The sequence below is a fragment of the Artemia franciscana genome, chromosome 1, assembly GCF_032884065.1.
Source record: "Artemia franciscana chromosome 1, ASM3288406v1, whole genome shotgun sequence".
Taxonomy (NCBI): Eukaryota; Metazoa; Arthropoda; class Branchiopoda; order Anostraca; family Artemiidae; genus Artemia; species Artemia franciscana.
In genome coordinates this window covers 48801089-48825868 of record NC_088863.1, presented here as the reverse complement: position 1 = coordinate 48825868, position 24780 = coordinate 48801089, and the positions used below count along the sequence as shown (strand labels likewise).

Here is a 24780-nt window from a genome sequence, read left to right as displayed (position 1 = left end):
CAGGTTGTCAAAAGGGCCTGCCTGCAATGTCGTATGACCGACTAAAGCTATTACGTGAAAATTTCCAGAAATACTGAGGGGAATGTTGTACCAAACCAAAAGACACCTGGTGCATCCAGATTTTCAAAGAAGTGTATCTGGGTACATTTATATCAAACAATTTATGGTAACGAACTGTAAGTACGGAGTAATTCAGCTCAATAATAATTATGCTGATTCCAAAAAATACATGTTCTTTAAGTTTAGCTTTACTCATCAAAGGCTAGAAGCTTCGGAAAATTTGCTTTATTTTTGAAAAAGCGAAGGAAATACCCCCCCACCTGCCCAAAAAATCTAGTGTTCTTAGTGCAAATCACATAATAGGATTTAATCTATCAGAGAACCCAACTGTAGAGGTTTCGAGCTCCTATCCACAAAAACGTCAAATTTGGGATTTTGCAGAGATCGCAGATGTATTTTTTTTTTTCTCTCTTGGGTAATCGCGTCGAACAGATTATCATAGGTGATTGGGCTTATCAAACAGTTCGTGGTAACGAACTGTAGTAAGGAGCGACCCGGTCAATAGTAAACGAAACTCTAAAAAGCAGAATTTCGATGCTAAAAGATATATCAAAAGAATCGGATTTTTATGCTGATTTCAATAAATCACGGGTGCGTGTTTATATGTTTTTTTTTGTTTTTTTTCCACAGGGGTCATCGTATCGACCGAGTGGTCCTAGAGTGTTATTTGGAGTGTTAAATTGGAGGGCACCTAGGCCCCCTCCCACGCTCATTTTTTTCCCAAAGTCAACGGATCAAAATTTCGAGATAGCCATTTTGTTCCGCATAGTTGAAAACCACAATAACTATGTCTTTGGGGATGACTTTCCCCCACACAGTCCCTGGAGGAGGGGCTGCAAGTTACTAACTTTGACCAATGTTTACATACAGTAATGGTTATTGGGAAGTGTACCGACGTTTTCAGGGGGATTTTTTGTTTGGGTGTGGGAGGGGAGGGGACTATATGGGAGGTTCTTTCCTTGGAGGAATATTTCATGGGGGAAGAGAAATTCAATGAAAAGGGCGCAGGATTTTCTAGCATTACTATTAAAAAAAAAAAAAACAATGAAAATATAAACATGAAAAAGTTTTTTCAATTGAAAGTAAGGAGAAGCATTAAAACTTAAAACGAACAGAGATTATTACGCATATGAGGGGTTCTAAAAATACTTTAGCATAAAGAGCAAGGTATTTAGAAGGAGATAAATACTTCGCTCTTTATGCTAAATTATTTTTAGTAATTTCAACCATTTATTCTACGGCCTTTCTGATTCAGGGGTCATTCTTAAAGAATCGGGACAAAACTTAAGATTTAGTGCGAAGAGCGAGGTATTAACGAGGGGACAAACTCCCTCATATATATAATCAAAAATATAAGAATATAAAAGTTTGTTACGTAAGTTAATTCTTAAGTTACGTATATTTTTTACTAATAAAAACGTTCGTTAAAAATTAAAAGTTCTAGTTGTCTTTATAAGTAACCGAAAAAAATTGGAGGGCAACTAGGCCCCCTTCCCCATCCCTTATTTCTCAAAATCGTCTGATCAAAACTAAGAGAAAGCCATTTAGCCAAAAAAAGAATTAATAGCAAATTTCATTTAATAATTTATGTACGGAGAGCCAAAATCAGACATGCATTAATTCAAAAACTTTCAGAAATTAAATAAAAAAAACAAGTTTTTTGAAATGAAAGTAAGGAGCGACATTAAAACTTAAAACGAACAGAAATTACTCCTTATTAAAGGGGCTTTCCCTCCTCGACACCCCGCTCCTTGCGCTAAAGTTTGACTCTTTCTCACAACTCTACTTTTTAAAACAATAAAAAATTTTAGCGTAAAGAGCGGGGTGTCGAGGAGGAAAAGCCCCTTTCATATAAGGAAAAATTTCTGTTCGTTTTAAGTTTTAATGTCGCTCCTTACTTTCATTTCAAAAAACTTGTTTTTTTATTTAATTCAAACGGAAACTAAAAGCTATAGTGGCCTTTTGAAGGGAAAAAAGATCGGAGGGCAACTAGCTCCCCTTCAAAGCCCCCTTACCCCTAAAACATTCAATCGAATTTATGGGATAGGTATTTTGTTCAGCAAAGTTGAAAGGTGCAATACCTGTTTTTCCGAGGAGGACAGGATCCCCACGACCCTTGGAGAAATGGCTGCAAGTTATGCAATTCCACTATTGTTTACATATATACTTGGTACTAGCATATATGCGAAACGTTTTGGGGGAGGATTTTCCACGGTGAAAATTTTCCATGGGACGGAAAATATCCTGGCGGAAATTTTCCAGGGAAATTCTACAGAAGGAGGAGGGGATTTCCAGGAATATTTTAAGTATATTTTCGTGGGAGGATCTTTCAATGGAGCAATTTTCAGTGGAGGAATGGATTTTTCCTCGAAGTGGCAAATGAATTTCACAACATTATTTAAAAAACGATCAGCAATTAAATAAATAAAAAATTACTTAAATAATAATAACTTAAAGTAAAAAGTGAAATTAAAACTTAATACGAACGGACAATCTTACGTATTTAAGGGGGGTTGCTTTTCCTCAACAGCTCGCTCTTAAGCTAAAGTTTTTTGTTTTTGTTTTTTACTTTTAAAAGAGGTTATTATTCGAATTAAACAGCATTTGTGATTCAAGACTCATTCTTAAATAACTGGAACAAAAATTAAACTTAGGTTATTATAAAGCCATTGTAAGTTTAAAAAAAAGTGAAATTAATAAGCAAATTTTGTTTTAATTCTTCGCGTATAGTGAGCAAAATTGAAACCTGTATTAATTCAAAAACGTTCAGAAATTAAATAGAAAAAAGTTTTTTAACTGCAAGTAAGGAGCGACATTAAAACTTAAGCGAACAGAAATTATTCCGTATATGAAAGGGGTTGTCCCCTCCTCAAAACCCCGCTCTTTACGCTAAAGTTTAACTCTTTCTCACCACTCTACTTTTAAAAACGATAAAAAAAACTTTAGTGCAAAGAGTGGGGTGTCGAGGAGGGGACAACCCCTTTCATATGCGGAATAATTTATGTTCGTTTTAAGTTTAAATGTTGCTTCTTACTTACAGTTAAAAAACTTGTTTTTTTACTTAGTTAAATAAAGAAAGCATGTTTTTAAACTAAAATTAAGGAGCAACATTAAAACTTAAAAGGAACAGAAATTATTCCACATATGATTGGGGCTACCCTTTCCTCATCTCTCGCTCTTTACGTTTAAGTTTATCTTTTTGTCCAAATTCTTTAAGAAGGAATCCTGAAGCATGAGAGTCGTTGTATTGGAATAAGAAGCTTTTTTAAAGCACTAACAACTCTATTGTAACAAGAGAAAGTCGAAGGATAGGCACCAACCCCTCCTCCATACACGGAATTATTTCTGTTAGGTTTTAATACTCCTTGCTTTCAGTCAAGAAAAGTGTGTTTTAATTATTTAGTCGATTTTAGAAAGGGCTACCGGTATTAATCTGAAACTTTCATGAAATACTAAGGGGAATTTTAAACAAAATCAAAAGACACTATATGTATCTTGGTTGTCAAAACAGCATAATCTTTAATATTTCATGAATGGCTAGGGAAGGGTATCAAGTTCAAACAATCAAAACTTGTTGAGGATGTGTTGAATTTAGAACATTATGCGTATTATAGTTGTTGTCGGGTGTAGCTGCAGCATCTAAGGAACAGCTGAAATTATTAAGTTAAAACTTTCAGGAATTGTCGATTGGGAATTTCAACCATATAAAAAGACATAATATGCATTTTGGTTATCAAAATGACTGTCTGCAATATCTCAGGTATCTCATGTTGAGGGGGGAGAGGTCAAGCTTGGTCAAAATACCGCTATGTGTACCCCGGTTGTCAAAAGAGCGTATTTGTAATTTATCAAGGATTTGCTAATGGTATTTAACTGATCCATCTGGGAATGCTTAACTAAATCAAAAGATACCATGTACATCTGGCTTGTAAAAATGGTGTGCACAATATCCCAGGAACAGTTATGGGTGGTAAGTTGAATCTCTTGAAGAATGTTGAAGGGAAAAACGACCAAAATGATAATAAATTATCATAACATCGTAGGAAGTGCAATAATGCTGCCTAAGTAAAGAGCGATGAGGGCACGATGTATTATGTTTTCATTTTTTTTTCTTAGACCAGGGCACTTTGTATTGGAAGAAATGTCATTGAAACTTCAAAAAGAGCTCATTCGATCGAAAATTGAAAGGGCTAGTGCCCTTTTTAATAGTCAAAAATTATTAGAGGGCACTAGTCCCCCTCCAACACCCACAATATCCCCAAACATATCCAAGAAAAATTTTGAGACAACCATTTTATTCAGTGTAGTTAAGAGGTCCAGAAATCATGTCTTTGACGATGACAATCCCCTCCACGGGCGTCAGGGCAAGGATTGTAAGCTATGCCCTGGGTGCATTTAAGCTTTCTATATAAAGGGCGGTCGTAGGAGCTCCGGAGGGGGTTCATTGGTTTGTTGGTTTAGTAATCAGAAATTTTAGTGCCCTTTTTAAGATTCACAATGATCAGAGGGTAGATGACCCCCTCTACCACACTTCGTATTTTCCCGAAATGTATCTGATAGAAATTTTGAGCCAGCCATTTGTTGTCGTAGAAACTTCGAAAAGGGCTTATTCGATTCGAAATTAAAAGGGTTAGTATTATTTTTAATAGGCAAAAGTGATTGGAGAGCCACTAATCACCCTTCCGCGCCCATAATTTCCCAAAACACGTCCAATTAAAATTTTGAGATAGACATTTTTTTTCAACGTAGTTGAAAGGTCTGGAAATTATATATTTCAGGGTGACACAACCCCCTTACTACCCTCAGGGCAAGGATTGTAAGCTATGCCCTGGGGGCATATAAGATTTATGTAGAAAGAGTGATCGCATGAACTTCGGAGGGGGATCATTGGATTAGTAATAAGAAGTTCTAGTAGCCTACCCTTTTTGGGATTCGAAGTGATCAGAAGGTGGATCCACCACCTCCATACCTGATATTTCCCTGAAACGAATGTGATAGAAACTTTGATATATCCATTTGTTGTCGTAGAAATCTTCAAAAAGGCTAATTTGATTAGAAACTGAAAGGGCTAGTTCCCTTTTATTAGTGAAATTGGAAGGCAGCAAGCAACCCCCCCCCACGCCCATCATTTTCAAAAACACATCTAATCAACATTTTGAGATCGCCATTTTGTTCAGCGTAGTTGAAAGGTCTAGAAATTATGTCTTTGAGGAGAATATAAAGTTTGAGTCAGATGTAGCTCATTTGAATGGAAGTCGGAAGTTTTAGTGCCCTTTTTAAGAGTAAAAATAGAATGGAGAGTAGTCACCAACCTAAGCCTATCAGGATTTCCTATCATTCCACAAAACATATCCGATCAAAATTTAAGAGATCTTTTTTGTTCAGCCTTGTTGAAAGGCCCAGTAATTACGTCTTTTAGGATGCGAACCTACCCACAGTCCTAAGGACAAGGGCTGTAGGCTAGGCAATTCTTGCATTGTTTACTCATAGCATATGCTATTTAGAAAGGTATGCATGTTTGACTTTAACTTTCCAAGAGGACGAAGGGCATTCAGATGAGCCTTTCAGAAAATGTTGAGGAGAATTTTGAACTAAATCAAAACACGTTATGTGTATACGGATTATCAAAAGGGTGTAACACGGGAATAACTGAGTATCTTAATTTGGAAAATCCAGGAAATTATAAAAGGTTTGATAAAAAAAAACAATATTTGCTTCCTATCAATGCTACTAAAACTACCACCACTAGTTCTAACACATTATTCTATTTACAATAATGAGGGGAAATTCGAATTGAATCAAAAGACGCTATGCGCATGAACAGTGTCATATAACGGATCTCAAGAAATGATTTGGGTATTAAGTTGGAACTTTCAGAGATTGCTTAAAAGGAAAGATAGTCTCATCAAAAGGCAATATGTTGACACTATTGCTAATACTACTTTTACTGCTACTTTTACTACTAGAACTATAACTACTACTACTAATGTTACAACTACTACTACTACTACTACTTATATTGCAACAACTTGTAAGGAAGAACATTGAGATGAAAATTTTTAAAAACACATGAAGATACAGGTTATCAGCAGGACATACCAGCAATGTCCTAGCAATGGCTAATTGTATTAAATTGAAAATTCCAGGACTAAATGAGAGGAATGTTCTACTGGCCAAAAGGCAATAATTTAATACTACTAATGCTGGTAGTACTGCCGCTATTCAATACTTCTACTAGAAATATCAATATTACCTCTGTGACAATAATTACAACTATACCTAAGGGTATGAAGATGAAACATTCAAGAAATTGTGAGGGGAGAAGGTGAGCTTAATCACAACACGCTGTTTGTATGCAGGTTGGCAAAAGGGTGTATCAGCAATGTCTTAGGAACAGTTTCATGTGTGAAGTTGAAAATAACAGGGCTTGTTATGACGGATGTTGAACTAACCAAAAGGAAATATTTCCATCCTAATGCTACTGCTTCCAATTATACTACTACTGCTATTACTATTCTTACTACTTCTTTTATTACTACTGCCACTAAAGTAAAAAGTACTAAAGCCACGCGCTTAAGTATGCCATTAGGCATTTGCGCTCTTTGTTTATATGATTTAATTCTTGTTGTAAATAAACATGTATGTATCTGCCTATCTAAAAAAGCTTAGGCTACTAAAATTAATTCTACTGCCGCTACTGCTATTAAATAATTTATTAAATCAACTGCTGCTACTGCTATCAAATAATTTATTAAACCTTAATGTGAAATTTTTTTCACCCAAAGGTGAAAAATTCGGGATATTTAGAAATTGTATGAAGCTAATTCGAAACACGCCATTTCGTCCACAAACAATGTCAAGCAGGCGCATCAGAAATGCTTCAGGAATGTTTGGTGGTATTAAGTGGATGTTGAAGAAACCCAAGGTGCCATGCGCTTACTGCTACTAATGCTGATATAAATATTGCGACTGTGCAAGCCAAGGGCATTAAGGTGAAGCTTGTAAGGACTCTTTAGGCGGATGTTGAAATAAATCAAGACAAATCAGTACCATATGGACTCTCAAAAAGGTGAGAAAGCAATATCGGAAAAACCATCTTATAATAATAAGTTAAACCCTTAAGGTTTATGATCCCTGTTCCGATTTCCCATGTTAAATTTCTGGAAGCTTCTATTTCTTTGTACTTCACCACAAGATTAAGATAGAGATACCATTCGATAGCGAAGACTGTGTTCTTGAAAATCTCAATCTTAGATTTTTTTTAGTTTTCCTTATTTTTTTTTTATCTTTCAAAAACCTTGTAAATACTTTTGAAAAGTAGGGTCTCATTAAAAATCTTGTATATCTTTATTTTCGATCAAAATAAAACAATATACACACCGTTGTATTCAGAACTTCCTGATCTATTTACTTGCGTGGTTAAAATTACAATATTGCTTAAATTTGTCTTAAAAACGCAGTTTAAAGTTCTATAAAAAACAGAAAATTGAGAATATTCAATGAATCCGAGAGGGCGCACAAGTGCTGAATTTGGGTTTATCGTCAGGAGATTCAATGCAGTGGGTGGTTTTGGGGAGAGAACACATATGATTGGGTGTTACTCATCAGAGCTGTAAACTGCCTGTTGATATCTCTGGGTCGTATCTAATATTGTAAAGAAGTTTCTTTACATTGTATCTAATATTGTTCTATGAGAAGATAATGGGTAATAAGAAAGCAGCAGCGTTAAATAAAAGGAGAAAGTTGGGACAGTTCCGAAGGCAAGTTAATTTCCTCCTCTATTGTTTTATAATTATGTACGTAGTATAATTTTATTATTCAGTCTATCCTGTTAAAGGTAAATCCAATGTTAATAATAATTCCTTGCTGTTCATGCTAAAGATTTTTAGAAAAAGCTTCTTATTCGAATAAACATCCCTTATGTTCCAGGATTCGTTCTTTAGAATAGGAACAAAAAGTTAAACTTAGCGTAAAGAGCAAGCCTAAGATAAGGATTTTATTAAACACCAACTTTTGTTTATCTTATATTTTATGTTGCTCCTTATTTTCAGTTTAAAAAACTACTTTTTTTAATTAATTTCTTGTCATTTTTCCAAATATTGTTAAGAAATTTGCCACCTCTTTTTCAAGGGGCTTCCTTGGAGCACCCCCCCTCGTATTAAAACCCCTATTAGAGAAAGTTCCTTCTGTATAAAATTCTCCCCTGTAAATTTTAATAACTATTCTTTTTTGCTACATTCGAGCATTTTGCACAAGAAAATCTTTTTATGTCACAGACTTGTGTATTTCCATAGAATAAGGCTACTTTCTTAAACGGTTAGAACAGTTTTACATAGAACAGTGTTATTCATACGAGAGGATACTCTAATGTACTTACTCTATTGATCATGTGCGTGATTAGTTCGAAAAACTGCTGAGCAATGCCAATGGCAGGCCTAATAAATTATTTTAGATCAATTTAGACCAATTGATAGTTCTTTCAGGCAATTAAATGAAAAAAAAGTTTTTCCAACTGAAAGTAAGGAGCGACATTAAAACTTAAAAAGAACAGAAATTATTCCGTATATGAAAGGGGCTGTTCCCTCCTCAGCGCCCCACTCTTTACGCTAAAGTTTTTTACTGTTTTAAAAAGTAGAGTTGCGAGAAAGAGAACTTGAAAAAAAACTTAAGCGTAAAGAGCTAGGTGTTGAGGAGGGAACTGCCCCTTTCATATACGGAATAATTTCTGTTCTTTTTAAGTTTTAATGTCGCTCCTTACTTTCAGTTGGAAAAACTTTTTTTTTTATTTAATTGCCTGAAGAGGGGAAAACCCCTTTCATTCACGGAATAGTTTCTGTTCGTTTTAAGTTTTCTTAAAACTTAACCTTACTTGCAGTTAAAAAAAAAATGTTTGTTAATTTAATTCGGAATGTTTTTGCATTAATACATGTTTTGACATGGATACTTTTAAAAAAAAGGGGTGGGGGCGGCCTAGTTGCCCTCCAATTGTGGTTACTTAAAAATACAACTAGAACTGTTTTTTTTTCGAACGTTTTTATTAGTAATAATATACGCAACTTGCGAATTAACTAAATTAACGAACTTCTATTTTGGTATATTTTTCTTACGTATATGAGGAGGCTCGCCCAATCTTCAATACCTTTGTCTTAACACTAAAGCTCGAATTTCATCCCAATTCTTGAATAATAACCCCTGAATCACAAAGACCTCGATATAAATAGTAGAAATTACTAAAAATACTTTAGGTTAAAGAGCAAGTTATTGTGGAGGAGACGAACCCCCTTATATACATAATATTTTCTGTTCGTTTTAAGTTTTAATGCTGCTCCTTAATTCCAGCCGAAAACATTTTTTTTTATCTATTTTTACCTTATTTTTTTAATAATGCTAGAAAATCCTGCCACCCCTCTCTCTTAATGGAAATTTTATTCCCTCATGATACATTCTTCCTTGGAAAGATCCGACCCACCCCAACCCCACTGTGAAAAATTCCCCTGAAAAGACGGCTGTACCCTTTGCAATAACAATTACTATATGTAAACAATCGTCAAAGTTTGTAACTTGCAGCCCTCCCCCCTGGGCCTGTGGGGGATTGAGTCCTTCCCAAAGACATAGTTATTAGGTTTTTGAATATGCTTAACAAAATGGCTATCTCAAAATTTTGACCCGTTGACTTTGTGAAACCAATGAGCGGGGAAGGGGGTCTAGGGGCCCTCTGATTTTTTCGGTCACTTAAAAAGGGCACTAGAAATTTTTATTTTCTTTAGAATGAGCCCTCTTGCAATATTCTAGGCCTATTTGGTCGATACGATCACCCCTGGAAAAACAAAAATAAACATGCACCCGTGATCTGTCTTCTGGCAAAAAATACGAAATTCCACATTTTTGTATATGTGAGCTAGTAACTTCTACAACAGGGTTGTCTGATATGCTGAATCTCATGGTGTGATTTTCGTTAAGATTCTATGATTCTACTTTTTAGGGAGTTTTGTCAGGCTCGGTAACTTTTGATGAGTATAACTAAACTTGATGAAACTTATATATTTGAAATCAGATTCTTTTGATGTAACTATTGGTATCGAAATTCCGTTTCGGTTTTAAGGTTTTAAATTCCGGCTTTAAGGAGTTTCGGTTACCATTGAGCCGGGTCGCTCCTTACTACAGTTTGTTACCACGAACTGTTTGATACTCATTTTGTTTTACAGATATAATAAATGGGACAATATTCCCAAAACTGACATTTCAGTAAAAAGAGGACTATATGGTCAATTAGACAGCGATGGTCAGCAAAAACTAGATCAGATTATAGCCGTGCAACAAGAAGCATCTTTTCATGGTTTAAAGGTCATTGAAGGGCCAGGAAAACTTAGTGAAGATGAAGGATTTAAAGAACTACTTAATGAAAATTACATTGTCACAATAAAAAAACAACAATTCTTATAGAAATAAAACATATGCTCTTTTGTTAACCCTGCTGATACGCTTATTTTTATCTCGAGTATTAGGTACAGTCTATTTCTACCAATTCTTCTTATAATTATTCTGGTTATAATTATATATAATTATTCTGGTTATAATTATATATATTTCTACACATTCGCCAGACTCTGTTTAACCCGGTTACACAAGAATGATATTGATCACTTCCCAATCTATGTACGAGTATTCATTACAAAATAAAATTACATACGGTAATTCCACGTGTTGCTATAAGGATTTCAGTTTTTCAGGATTAAACTTAGGAGGGACAGTGTCATTTTTCAGAATTAACCCTCTCCCCAAACTCCCCCAAAGGGAGCGGATCTGTTCCCGTTATGCGAATCACGTATCCAAGACTTTTCTTTATTTTTCCCACCAAGTTCGATCCCGATCTCTCCGTTCTAAGCGTTTTCCAAGATTTTTCCAAGACAAAAGCTAATCACGTATCTAGGACTTGTGCTTATTTCCCCCTCCAAGTTTCATCCCGATCCCTCCACTGAAAGCATTTTCCAAGATTTTAGGTCCCCCCAACTCCGCCAAATGTCACCGGATCCGGTCAGATTTGAAATAAGAGCTTTGAGACACGATATCCTTCCAAAAATCAAATTTCATTAAGATCCGATCATTCCTTCGTAAATGAAAAATACCTCATTTTTTTCTATTTTTTCAGAATTAACCCTCCCCCCGAACTCCCCCAAAGAGAGCAGATCCGTTCCCGTTATGCGAATCACATATCTAAGACTTGTTTTTATTTTCCCCGCCAAGTTCCATCCCGATCCCTCCACTCCAAGCGTTTTCCAAGATTTCTCCCCCCCCCCCAACTCCCTCCAGTGTCACTGGATCCGGTCAGATTTAAAAGAAGTGCTCTGAGACACGATATCCTTCAAACCATCAAATTTTAATAAGATCCGATCATTCCTTCATAAGTTAAAAATACCTCATTTTGTAGATACCAAGTACTTAGTATCTACAGTGTCACTTGATAGATACCAAGTGCCATATAAAAGTAGAAAAACAATAAATTTTAAAATGCACTCTATGCATGTCGTCACAGTTTCATAAAAATGGGCATTTTGTGCTAGAGAATTACGGTGCTCATTTGCTCTTCACCCGTCGATAACCAAGCTTTGCAAGACGCAGACGAATAAATTACTATTTCTCTGCTGAAGGACATATTGGAACATATGGACATTTCCAATAAGACACTGTAAGTTTAAGAGAAAAAAAAAATCTCTTGCCATTATCTAACTAAATACCGCTGACGGAAATTTTGTCGTAAATTCTAATCAGAAGAAAACTCTGTGTAAAAATATCAATCTTCGAAGCTTTAGACAAAAATTAATTTCATTGGTTTATTTAGGCCCGCCTTACATTTTGCTTTTGACCAATAAGGAAAATGGGGTGAAATTTTAAAAAGTTCAATCAGCACTTCCTAGCGGAATTTGTTTGTCTTGAGACAAAGGTATAATAAACCTTAAGGATAAGTTGCGGAGGATTTTGAACTAGCTTGAAGGCACTATGTGTATACTTTTAATGCTACAACTACAGTTACTGTAAGTAATAAAACTAAGGGTATTAGGATGAAACTCTGAGGAAACGCTTAGGAGGAGTTTCAATTAAACGAAAGAATTGAATGGATGCAGGTTTTCAAAAGTGTATATAAGTAATATCATAGGTAGAACCACTTTGTAATTATTAGAAATATCATTGAAGCTTGTCAAGGAGCTAATTTTATTCAAAATTAAAAGGTCTAGGTCCCTTTTTGAGATTAAACGGAGATTGGAGGGAAAGTACCCTTTTTCTCGAGCCTGTTCATTTTCTAAACGAATCTTATCAAAATTTTTAGACATCCACTTTGTTCAGCATAGTAGAACGGTCCAGCAACTATGTCTCAATGGATATTGGGCACTTCAACCCCCTCCCCCCAATTATACAATTAGCTCATTAGGCTTTAAAAAACTAAATACTGCTTTAAGCTAAATCAAAAGGCATCGTGTTTATGGTTGCTAATCAGACATTTTAAATATATCGATAACAACCGGGGGTATTAAGCTGAAAGTTTTGGGGCTACTACTATAACTACTTCTGCTCTTACAATTTAAATAAATAAAAACAGCATATGTGTATTCGGGTTGTCACAGAGCATAGATGGAATCTTTTTGGAATGATATTAAGTTTTATTTTTCAGGTTAATCTTAGGAATTATAAAATTTTTAAAAGTACTGTTTGTGTCAGGATTAAAAATTTGTAGGAAAAGTTTCTCCAACATACAAATATCACCCCAAACTATGGATTCTCTTAGAAAAAAAAAACTGAAAAGATATAAGATGTTATTTTTTCCATGAAAAACGTTTCACTTTTATACTTTCAAAACAAAAATTATCAAAACTTTAAGGAATAAATATCAGTATATGTCAATTAAACTGACAATCCAAGGTTACTTGTTTTTGTTTTTTCAGTAAAGCGCAAACTATGCTCTTGTCTTGAAAAGGCGTGGGCGTTATCAGCCCTACTCATGTTAATTTCTGCTCGTTTTGAGTTTGACTCGGCTATTTATTGTAATTTCTGTTTGTTTTCAGTTTCATTTATTTATTGTGAGTGGTTTGTGGTAGTTTTGCGCTTGAAAGATTAATTGAATTTGTGCGTACTCATTTTTGGCCAAATAGAGCTCTTTACTTTCCTCTGAAAAACTTGTTTTGTTTGAAAAGCTATTTAAATTAATACATAGAGAAAACAGATTCCGATATACACGAATAAGTAAATCTTAAAGTGAGTAAAAATTAAATAGAAGATTCAAGCTAAACTTAAAACCTATAAATTTTAAACGTATACATTTGTCTCTAAGAGGAGGGGGCAAAACAATCCTTTTGTCCTCAAAATTTAACACACGTTAATGTTTGTTGTTTTTTTTTTTTTTTTTTTTTTTCGTGTGTCACCCAACAGGTTTATAAACAAGTACTCGGTTCTGCTGTGTAGGTTCACAGGCATTCATCTTTTTAATGGAAAATGATTTAGATAATCAATTGCAAAAAATATGCTTTGATGGCAGCAATGTAGCTGAATTTCCATATAAAATTTCCTGGTTTGACAAATTTAAAAGGAGGGATCCTAAAAGTCACTCATTTGGTCAAATCACAAAAAGCAGATTGAACAGAAACAATGAAATTTGGAATCATGCATTAAATTAAGCCAACCTTTAAATTCTACGTAAAATTTTGGACTTGCGCTCCCCAGACATTTTACAATGCTGTGTTTGACATGGCATTGCCCCGCACAAAAAAAGGTTACAAATCCTTTGGTTAAGATATAAAGGAGAACTTAGATATTTAATTTTTGGCACTTATGTGTTAGCCAGTACACATTCAAAAATTTAGATCTATAAGATCAAACAATAATCAGTTTATTGCTGTTTGCATTGCACCTAAAATCTTGGAAAACGCTTAGAGTGGAGGGATCGGGATGAAACTTGGTGGGAAAAATAAGCAGAAGTCCTAGATACATGATTGACAAAACCGGAACGGATTTGCTCTCTTTGGGGGAGTTAGCGGGGGAGGGAGTTAATTCTGAAAAATTAGAAAAAATGAGGTATTTTTAACTTACGAAGGAGTGATCGGATCTTAATGAAATTTCATATTTAGAAGGACTTCGTAACTCAGATCTCTTATTTTAATCCCGACCGGATCTAGTGTCACTGGGGGAGTTGGGGGGGGACCAGAAATCTTGGAAAACGCTTAAAGCGGAAAGATTAGGATGAAACTTGGTGGGAAGAATAAGCACAAGTTCAAGATACGAGACTGACATAACCGGACCGGATCCACTCTTGTTGATGGAGTTGGGGGAGGTAGTAATTCGGAAAATATTAGAAAAATGAGGTATTTGTGACTTACGATTGGGTGATCAGATCTTAATGAAATTTAGAAGGAACTCATGTCTCAGAGCTCTTATTTCAAATCCCGACCAGTTCTGTTGGCATTGGGGGGAGTTGGAGGGGGAAACCGGAAATCTTGGAAAACACTTAGAGTGGAGGGATCGGGATGAAACTTGGAGGGTAAAATAAAAAAATGTTGTAGATACGTGATTGACTTGATCGTACTGGATCCGCTCTCTTTGGGGTGGAGTTAGGGGGTGGGGTTCAGTGCTTTGGCGAGTTTGGTGCTTCTGGACGTGCTAGGAGGATGAAAATTGGTAGGCGTGTCAGGGAGCTGCAAAAATTGACTTGATAAAGTCGTTTTCCCCGATTCAAAAATCTGAGGGACTGAAGGGAGGGGAAACATTAGAAAAAATAAGGTATTTTTAACGTACGAGTGGGTGATCGGATTTTAATGAATTTTGATATTTAGAAGGACCTCGTGACTCAGAGCTCTTATTTTAAATCCCGACCGGCATTAACCCTCTTATTATCTTTTTGAATCAATCTATTGATTCTTAGAATTTTGCTAGAGCTCATACCATATGAGCTCTTGGCTTTTGGCTCTTCCGGTCTCGTCACAAGTGCCAAATGAGCTCTTGTTTTTAAAGATGTCAATTAAATGGTTTATAGACAATTTAGCAAATAAAAAAGTATCGGTTAAAAAACCTAGATTCTGAATAAAGACTAGTGAAAAACATAGCACGGAGTAAATCAGACGGTTCAGCAAGTACAGACCGATCCTTGCCAATAATAATCGAAACTATACCAAGTGAGGATTCGATAACCATGAATACATCAAACCTAGGGGAACATTGTCCCTCACCAAAAGAGAGTCAAGGGAGCTGTGTCCCCCCAGAAATAAAAAAACTATAAACTAATTATGAGGAAACTAAAGGAAGGAGATCCAAATTTAATGGCATTGATTTATAAAATTGAACTCTAGGAGCTCCTATCTTATTTTTGATTAGTGCGCTAATGTTTTGTGTATGTTTTTTAATTGCTTTTCTTTTTTACTTTCGACAAACTTTTGCTTTACTTGAGATCACTTTTCTGTTACCTTTTGAAGAAAACAAAATTCTCAATGATTTGCTACCCATCCAAAATAAGACAGAGAGCATTTCCTACGTTAGCGGAAGTATCAAATAGTTCGTGGTAACGAACTGTAGTAAGGAGCGACCCGGCTCAATAGTAACCAAAACTCAAAAAATGGAATTTTGATACCAATAGCTACATCAAAAGAATCGCATTTTAATGCTGGTTTTAAATATGTAAGTTTCATCAAGTTTAGTCTTACCCATCAAAAGTTACGAGCCTGAGAAAATTTGTGTTATTTTAGAAAATAGGGGGAAACACCCCCTAAAAGTCATAGAATCTTAACGAAAATCACACCATCAGATTCAGCGTATCAGAGAACCCTGCTGTAGAAGTTTCAAGCTCCTATCTACAAAAATGTGGAATTTTGCATTTTTTGCCAGAAGACAGATCACGGATGCGTGTTTATTTGTTTTTTGTTTTTTTTTCCCAGGGGTGATCGTATCGACCCAGTTGTCCTATAATGTTGCAAGAGGGCTCATTCTAGCAGAAATGAAAAGTTCTAGTGCCCTTTTTAAGTGACCAAAAAAATTGGAGGGCACCTAGGCCCTCTCCAACGCTAATTATTTTCCCAAAGTCAACGGATCAAAATTCTGAGATAGCCATTTTATTCAGCGTAGTCAAAACACCTTATAACTATGTCTTTGGGGACGACTTACTCGCCCACAGTCCCCGTGGGAGGGGCAACAAGTTACAAACTTTAACCTGTGCTTACATATAGTAATGGTTATTGGGAAGTATACAGGCGTTTTCAGGAGGATTTTTTTGGTTGGGGAGAGCGGTTAAGAAGAGGGGGATATGCTGGGGGAACTTTCAATCGAGAATTTTTCATGGGAGAAGAAAATTTCTATGAAGGGAGAGCAGGATTTACTAGCATTATTTAAAAAAAAAAAACAATTAAAAAATAAATGTGAAAAAGCTTTTTCAGCTGGAAGTAAGGAACAGCAATAAAACTTAAAACAAACAGAAATTATTACCCATATGAGGTGCTCACCTCCTTCTAATACCTCGCTCTTTACGCTAAAGTTTTTTTAGTAATTTCAACTATTAATTCTACAGCTTTTGTGATTCAGGGGTCATTCTTAATGAATTGGGATAAAATTTAAGCTTTAGTGTAAAGAGCGAGGTACTGACGATGGGGCGAATCCCCTCATATATGTAATAGAAACATGAGAATACAAAAGTTCTTTACGTAAGCTAATTTATAAGTTACGTAAATCTTTTACCAATAAAAAGATTCGTAAAAAATTAAAAGTTCTAGTTGCCTTTTTAATTAACCAATAAATCGGAGGGCAACTAATCTTCGTCCCCCGCTCTTTTTTTCTCAAAATCATTCAATCAAAATTATGAGAAAGCCATTTAGCCAAAATAAAAAAAAATATGCAAATTTCGTTTTGATTATTCCTCTGCGGAGAGCCAAAATCAAAACATGCATTGATTCAAAAACGTTCAGAAATTAAATAAAAAAACAAGTTTTTTTAACTGAAAGTAAGGAGCGACATTAAAACTTAAAACGCACAGAAATTTCTTCGTATATGAAAGAGGCTGCTTCCTCATCAACGCCCCGCTCTTTACGCTAAAGTTTTTTGCTGTTTTAAAAAGAAGAATTGAGAGAAAGAGTCAAACTTTAGCGTAAAGAACGGGGTGCTGATGAGGAAGCAACCTCTTTCATATACGAAGTAATTTCTGTACGTTTTAAGTTTTAATGTCGCTCCTTACTTTCAGTTAAAAAAAACTTGTTTTATATTTCACATTCATAAAAATAAGCCGTCGTTTACCGAAGCGTAATTAAATATAAAAGAAAGTTTTTTTTTTACTGAAAGTAAGGAGCAAAATTAAAAATTGAAGTGAGCTGAAATTTTTCCGTATGGGAGGGGGGCTGTCCCTTCCTCCGCTCCTTATTCGTTAAGCTGAAGTTTTTAAGTGCTTTAAAAAAGCCTCTTTTTCGATTCAATGGCTCTTGTGTTTCAGCAAATTTTCTTAATGGATTGGACAAGAAGTCAAACTTTACATGGAGAAGCGAGGAGTGAAGGCGGGGGAATTCCTTCTTATATAAGGTATAATTTCTGTTCATCTTAAGTTCTAAAAGTAGAAAAGCAAGTTGAGACTCCTACCAGCTTTTTACTCAATTTGAAACTTCCCCTAGTTGGGGTACCCACTTTTGGTTTCCTATATGTATTTTAAGCTAATACAAATATATTGTCTATATTTCTTTTGTTTCCAAGTAGATCCTTAATAGAATTTTTGCAGTTTTGCAGTATTGTATAGGGAATAGGAAAATCTTCTCAACATTGAATAGGGACATAGGCGCTTGTTCAGAGGATGCTATCTAAGTTGGTTTTATTGCAATGAATTATGTGTTTTTTCTTTCATTTTTATCTCAGCTTACTTCTTTGGTTGTGGTGTTTTTTAAGCTACATAAAAAGTATTTACGAACAAAGGTAATAACTTCAGTACATGTGTTGAGGGAACTACATTGCTAAGATGCAGAAATACAAAATTTCAGATTGTCCTTGCTTTGTGGTTTTCTCATACAAATTCTGTTTAGGACCTGTGACCCAAGATTGGAGATATATTTTTAATGGCTTGATTGTTTGATACTGCCTCTTATAAATTCATCTTTATAACTTCTTTTTAAAATACCGTATGACGCCTTTTGGTGCCATTTCTGGTAAGGCTAAATCTCTATGGTTAAATACCCCCTAACTAGGGGCTTACAGTTCTCTTTATTTAACAGTTACTCTCCACACACATTTTCCCTAGTATAAGAAAACTAAAAATCACGCCTTGAAAAAAAAACTACCTAAAGAAAAAAAATATTCTTTATTTCTTTATGTTTTTATGGATGCAATGTAACATAAATATAATGTACATTTATATGTTTATTTTTAATCACAGCTATGATAACATGCTCCTCTAACTTCCAACTCTTTAGTTACACAAAACTTTCGAATTTTTACAGATTTCTAAAGGCTAGTGCTAACTACAAAGTGCCAATTTCTGTCAATCTGTGCCATAAAGAAAATTGCTTGGTTTAAATAAGGCCAAAATATTGCCAAGCAAATATTCTAAAATAATCGAACCGTTACACCTTTCAAAAAGCTATTGGCAAATCCTCCCAGTTTCAGGTACAGTGGCGTATTCGTCCCCGCAGCCTATGCAAAAGGGAAGGTTATTATCAGTCAATTTTGAAGATATTCTAATCGGTTCTCCAGTATTTTATGCTTTCGCACAAGCTATTCAGGAAAGGAGGGTAGATTGTCCGTGGGGGGAATGATAGCTGCAAAGCCTGAATGGCAAAAATTCAAACTTGCTGCTAGAAAGGTTCTTCAGGACAGCAAGAAGAGGGATAGGGGTAAATTCAGCGCATAGTCTCCCTTACCTTGGCCCCTCTCCAAGTTAAATTGATGTCTTAAAGTGCCTTCAATTTATATTATCTACAATAGTAATTAACAGTTAACGAAAATAGTGTAAATGTTATTTAGCAAAATTTAGTATTCTTACAGTCACCAAACATGATACTTACAAAAAAAGAGACTCAGTCACGTTTTATTAGAGAGGTAATTATCGACTGTCAATCGGCGCCTAGAGGTCGCTTGATTCTTTATATCCTTTTTTTTACATTTTTATTCTTTATTTATGATTAATAGAGTATTCTAGATCGAGTCTTTTTACGCATCTTTTTTTTTAATATTGCTAAATCTGGTAGAATTTTGTCTTAAAAGGCTATTACCCCTGAATTACGAAAGTGATAAGTGAACCTTACCACTGATTCGACCTTGCGTTTGATCTGCTTCCGCATAAAAGACTGTTGGAAAACACTGCAAATTTCAGACTCTCGCGTCATCGGAATGCTGGACAATAATAATCAAGTCGTGATCAGCAATTAACAAAAGGTATAAAAATGTGCCTTTTACAGGTTTCCAAAATATTTTGCGTCCATTGATAAAGGTGAGAAGTCTTTTTTTGAAATGCAATAGGTTGGTCAATCTCGGTGTTTTAAGAAGATACCCATAATTTGGTATTAGACATCATCATACATAAACAGAGCAGCCTAAGTTCGTGCTGTTGGATTCGAGGGAGGGGGTATTAAAATAGTCTTTAAAGAGCAAGCAAATGGTAGTAAAAAAATTTACTATTTACTATTATTTACTATTATGGGAATCTGCACCCCTCAATCCAGTAACATTGCTTAAATTTTCTTCTGGAAAGGTGATATGTGAAGTACTTTATTATCACCATTACTTACATGCTCATAAACATCTTCTCAAAAGGCTGTAAACACCAATTCGTGGTGACTTTAAAAACTAATAAGACATATATAACTAGACCCACGCTTGCCTGCTCTCTTTCGACCCATGTTGTTATTAAATAAAAAAAAAACAAGTTTTTTTAACTGAAAGTAAGGAGTGGCATTAAAAATTAAAAAGAACATGAATTATTCTGTGTATGAAAACGGCTGTCCCCTCCTCAACGCCCTACTCTTTACGCTCAAGTTTTTGTTGTTCTAGAAAGTCGAATTGTGACAAAGAGTCACACCTTGGCGTAAAGAGTGGGGCGCTGAGGAGGGAATAGTCCTTTTTTATATACAGAACAATATCCGTTCCGTTTTAAGTTTTAATGTCGCTCTTTACTTTAAGTAAAAAAATGATTTTTTTAATTTAATTTCTGAATGTTTTTGAATTAATGCAGGTTTCGAATAAAAAAAAAACAGTAAAACACAGATTTCTTAATTTTTTTTTTAACCTGAAAAATTTGTCGCACAATGAAAAATTTACACAAAACAGAGGATTATAATCGTTGGCTCGGATGTTTACTATTCTTTGCTCATATTCAGCAAAAGTTGGATGCGTCAGTGGTTTATTTTTAAATTGTCTTTTCTTGTTAAAAGCTAAATGTTGAAATTGGATAAAATAACGATATACTTTATTGCTCAAACAGATATTTGTCCGATCAGTGAGCCCAATTAATGTCTTCTGTGAGTTAACCATTTCAAATATACCTAAACAACCCTTTAAAACACCATCAGTAGTAAATTTAACTGACTTTTTCTTTAGAAGCATGAATTCATTCATAAGAAAAAATCAATTGTACTAAAATGGAATCCCCACTTTGTTACTGCAGATTAGGAAAAATTAAGTTATAGAGACCTTCTTAGGGTGACAAAAAATAGCCATAAATGATTGCAGCATATACTGTTGAACGGATTTCTATGGGTCTTATGAGTAAAACAAGTAAACAGTAGCCTACTTTACTCCTGTAAAGTAACTATCAATATAGAATCAGGGCACCTCTGCTCCTCAACTTTGATTTCAGCCTGATAATCTTAATCGAGTATCCTTTCACCTACATTGAGGTTTGCTTCTTAGGTGAGTGTCAGGCAAGGTATTGGAGGGGAGCATGTGTCCCTCTAAATTTTAGAAGATAATACTTTTTTGGCTACATTCGTTGAAAATTGCCTTTTGTGGTATTTTCAGCGATAAAATTTGAAAAAAGACGAATTTGCCCCCCTCCCTAAGATTCTTAAGACTATTGGTTCTCTTTTCATAAATTTTAGCGTCATTGTTTCTATTTTTTAGGGCTTGCACCAAGAGCGACCAGTCAAAATAGCTATTGCATTTTTTTAAAGTTTTTATAGGCTACCTGCCATATTCAAAAGAATTAAACATAGTGATTTGTCAACTTTCGACTTTATGGCATGGTTAGATCGTAAGTGACGCTTCCTTTGTATAAATAGCATTGTATGGCCTAAATAAGTGAGTATAACATTGTTATGATAAATTTGATATGTATGGAATGCTCTATTGAACCCGTGATATAATCTTTGATACCATTTAAGTTCGAAGCAAATGACTCACACAACTAGAAAACGGACATTCACCTTCTTTTTGAATCATCAGGGAAGTTTTCCTTTTTATTATATCCGGGGAATTATGGTTCTAAGCTAATACCCCGGAAATTTTCCCTCAGAAAATCCCCTTTGCAAACCCCCCTCTTTTTTCTTTGCAACCCCCCCCCTCTAATTTTCTGCAAAAATTAGCAGAAAATGAAAAAGCATGGTAAAATAAAAGCAATCACGAAAAGAAGAGATTTTTGAATAGTCTACTCATATGTCAAAAGACAAGCAGAATGTAAGGTGTAGAACATCTATATGCTGCTAACAGTTTTAAATTTCTATTAATTCTAATTCTTTTTTTCGTGCTTTGAGGATTGATCAATCATATCAGGACTAAAAGGAGGTTAAAGAAAATAATTTGAAAATATAAAATTAGTGTTCCCGGTAGAAAAGTGCCCTATGACGGATGTACACAAATATAACATGCTGGGACCAGGGCGTTATTTTTTGGGGGGAGATGTGGCAGTTTACTCCACAGTAATTTGGAGAAAGAATTATTATACAGCCCACGCCCCTTGACTATCTGGATATGGACCCCTCTTGTCCCCCCAATAAAAATGCTGGAGCTACGCTCCTGGCTGGGACTAAGAATTATAAGTCATTACCTTTTGTGGATGTGGTCTAGTACCGACCAGAAGTGTCAGTTGCCAAAGTATTTGAAGGGAAGGTGATGGATTTAACCGACTGGCGGGTAACTTTTACTGGTTGATTTGGGTAATATTGTTATTAATTACGTTAGCTTTTTTCTTTTTCGACTGAGACTGGTCATCGTTTTTTCTTTCGTTGATTCTAAGTCAGTCTATTTGCCCTAATGAATATATTAAGCCAGTAAAATAGTGGCGCAAAGTGTTTAGTCTTTATTATGTCCAACTGGCTGAAAATGTGAGAGGAAGAACGTCTCCACTCCCTCCATGTGTGGCGCCCTTGTTGACATCTATAGTACGTAATACCAGTTCAACCCTCACAATCGAGAACATGTTCGCTAAGCCTACATTGGAAGGTTTTCCCGTCTGAAGCACCTTTAAACGGCAATTTATTTTCTAATATTATTTGAATAGCATGGAATCAAACTCTATGTCAGCACCAACCAAATATAAACTGACAAAGTTTCCTATTCCAAATATGCAAGCACTAGATAAAGTAAAGAAAGTTTTTTAACAATTCATCAAGCCCTGATCACAAAAACGTATTATGTATCGTATACTAGGCGTAAATCAGAAGTTTCCATCGTCTGAAGTACCTTTATTTCTATGGACTTCCAAGGGACATATGCGCAACTGTCGGCATGAGTTACTTTTAAATTGATCACAAAATTTTTAATCGATAGCAACTTGGTCCTGTATGATACAAAATCGTGGTTTGATACCACAAAATGGCAGAAAACACTACTTTCTTGCGGCAAAATCTTTTTGGTTACTTTAAAAGAACTCTTATGTTCAAGCTTATGTTCAAAAACCTTATGTTCAAGCATGTAAATCCCATTATCTGCACGTTCTCAATCATCTCAGTGCCAACTACTCAGTAGTCTGAGACCTGAAGGTTTTAAAGAAGTTCTTGGTAACTTTTTTTTTAAAGACAATCATACTTTGTATATTTAATTGATTTTAAAATTGTGTATTTTTTACCAGTTCGCTTATGTGAAGACCAATAAATATTTTTTATATTAGTTTAGCTTTACTTATTCCTGAGATCTTTTTTCAAGTTAGTTAAATGCACTGTCATCACAATTTACCACTTTCACAAAATCGTTATTTAAAGCTTTGTTTCACTCGCCGCCACGGCAATAATTGAGTGACTTTCTATTTGTCAAGTTTTTATGGCACTTGGCATTACCCAAGTGACATATAGCGATCGCACGATGAGATTTGGCAGGCGTGTCAGAGACTGGACCAGATTAAATTAGAAAGAGTCGTTTTTCCGATTTGACCATCTGAGGGGGGGAGTGGGGGCCGGTTAATTCCGAAAAATAGAAAAAACGAAATATTTTTGACTTACGAAAGGGTGATGGGATCTTAATGAAATTAGATGTTTGGAAGGATATTGTGTCTCAGAGCTCTTATTTTAAATCTTGACCAGGTCCGGTGACACTGGGGAGAGTTGGAGGGGGGAGCCTAAAATCTTGGAAAACGTTTAGAGTGGAGGGATCGGGACGAAACTTGGTGGGAAAAATAAGCAGAAATTCTAGATACGTTATTGACATAACTGGAAAGGATCTGCTCTGTTTGGGGGAGTTGGGGGGGGGGGGTAATTCTGTAAAATTAGAAAATATGAGGCATTTTTGACTTATAGATGGGTGATCAGATCTTAATGAAATTTAAAGTTTGGAGGGATATCGTGTCTCAGAGCTCTTATTTTAAATCCCGACTGGATCCGGTGACATTGGGGGGAATTGAGGGAGGAGCCTAAAATCTTGGAAAACGCTTAGAGTGGAAGGATCAGGATGAAACTTGGTGGGAAAAATAAGCACAAGTCCTAGATACGTGATTAACATAACCGGAACGGAACTGCTCTCTTTGGGGGAGTGGGGGGGGTTAATTCTGAAAAATAAAAATATAAGGTATTTTTGACTTACGAATGGGTGATCAGACCTTAATGAAATTTAAAGTTTCGAGGGATATCGTGTCTCAGAGCTCTAACTTTAAATCCCGACTGGATCCGGTGACATTGGGGGGAATTGAGGGAGGAGCCAAAAATCTTGGAAAACGCATAGAGTGGAGGGATCAGGATGAAACTTGGTGGGAAAAATAAGCACAAGTCCTAGATACGTGATTGACATAATCGGAATGGATCTGCTCTCTTTGGGGAGTGGGGGGATTAATTCTGAAAAATAAAAAAATGAGGTATTTTTAACTTACGAAGGAGTGGTCGGATCTTAATAGAATCTGATGTTTGGAAGAATATCATGTCTCAAAGCTCTTAATTTAAATCCTGAACGGATTCGGTGAAGGGGAAGTTGGGGGGGGGGCGGAACCTAAAATCTTGGAAAATGCTTAGAGTGGAGGAATCGGGACGAAAATTGGTGGGAAAAATAAGCACAAGTCCTAGATACGTGATTGACATAACCGAAACGGATCTGCTCTCTTTGGGGGAGTTGGGTGGGGGGGGGGGGTTAATTCTGAAAAATAAAAAAATGAAGTATTTTTAACTTACGAAAGAGTGATCTTATCTTAATGAAATTTCATATTTAGAAGGACTTCGAACCTCAGATCTTTTATTTTAAATCCCGACCGGATCCAGGGGGCGGATATCTTGGAAAACCCTTAAAGTGGAGAGATAAGGGTGAAACTTGGTGGAACGAATAAGCACGAGTCCAATATAGGTGACTGACATAACTGGACCGGAT

General features: G+C 35.5%; 1 protein-coding gene and 1 long non-coding RNA gene across 2 annotated transcripts in view; one reads left to right on the top strand and one right to left on the bottom strand.

Moving 5' to 3' along the window:
• The window catches only part of LOC136030956 (uncharacterized), a 71001-nt gene that overhangs the window by 6280 nt on the left and 39941 nt on the right, over window positions 1–24780 (bottom strand). The gene's annotated exons all lie outside the window — the stretch shown is intronic.
• Window positions 7050–24780, top strand: part of LOC136042568 (diphthine methyltransferase-like) — a 54034-nt gene continuing 36303 nt past the window's right edge. The window contains exons 1-2 of the mRNA XM_065727564.1: window positions 7050–7129; window positions 17513–17598. The gene's annotated coding sequence lies outside the window, so the exon portion shown is untranslated. The remainder of the gene's footprint in view (window positions 7130–17512; window positions 17599–24780) is intronic.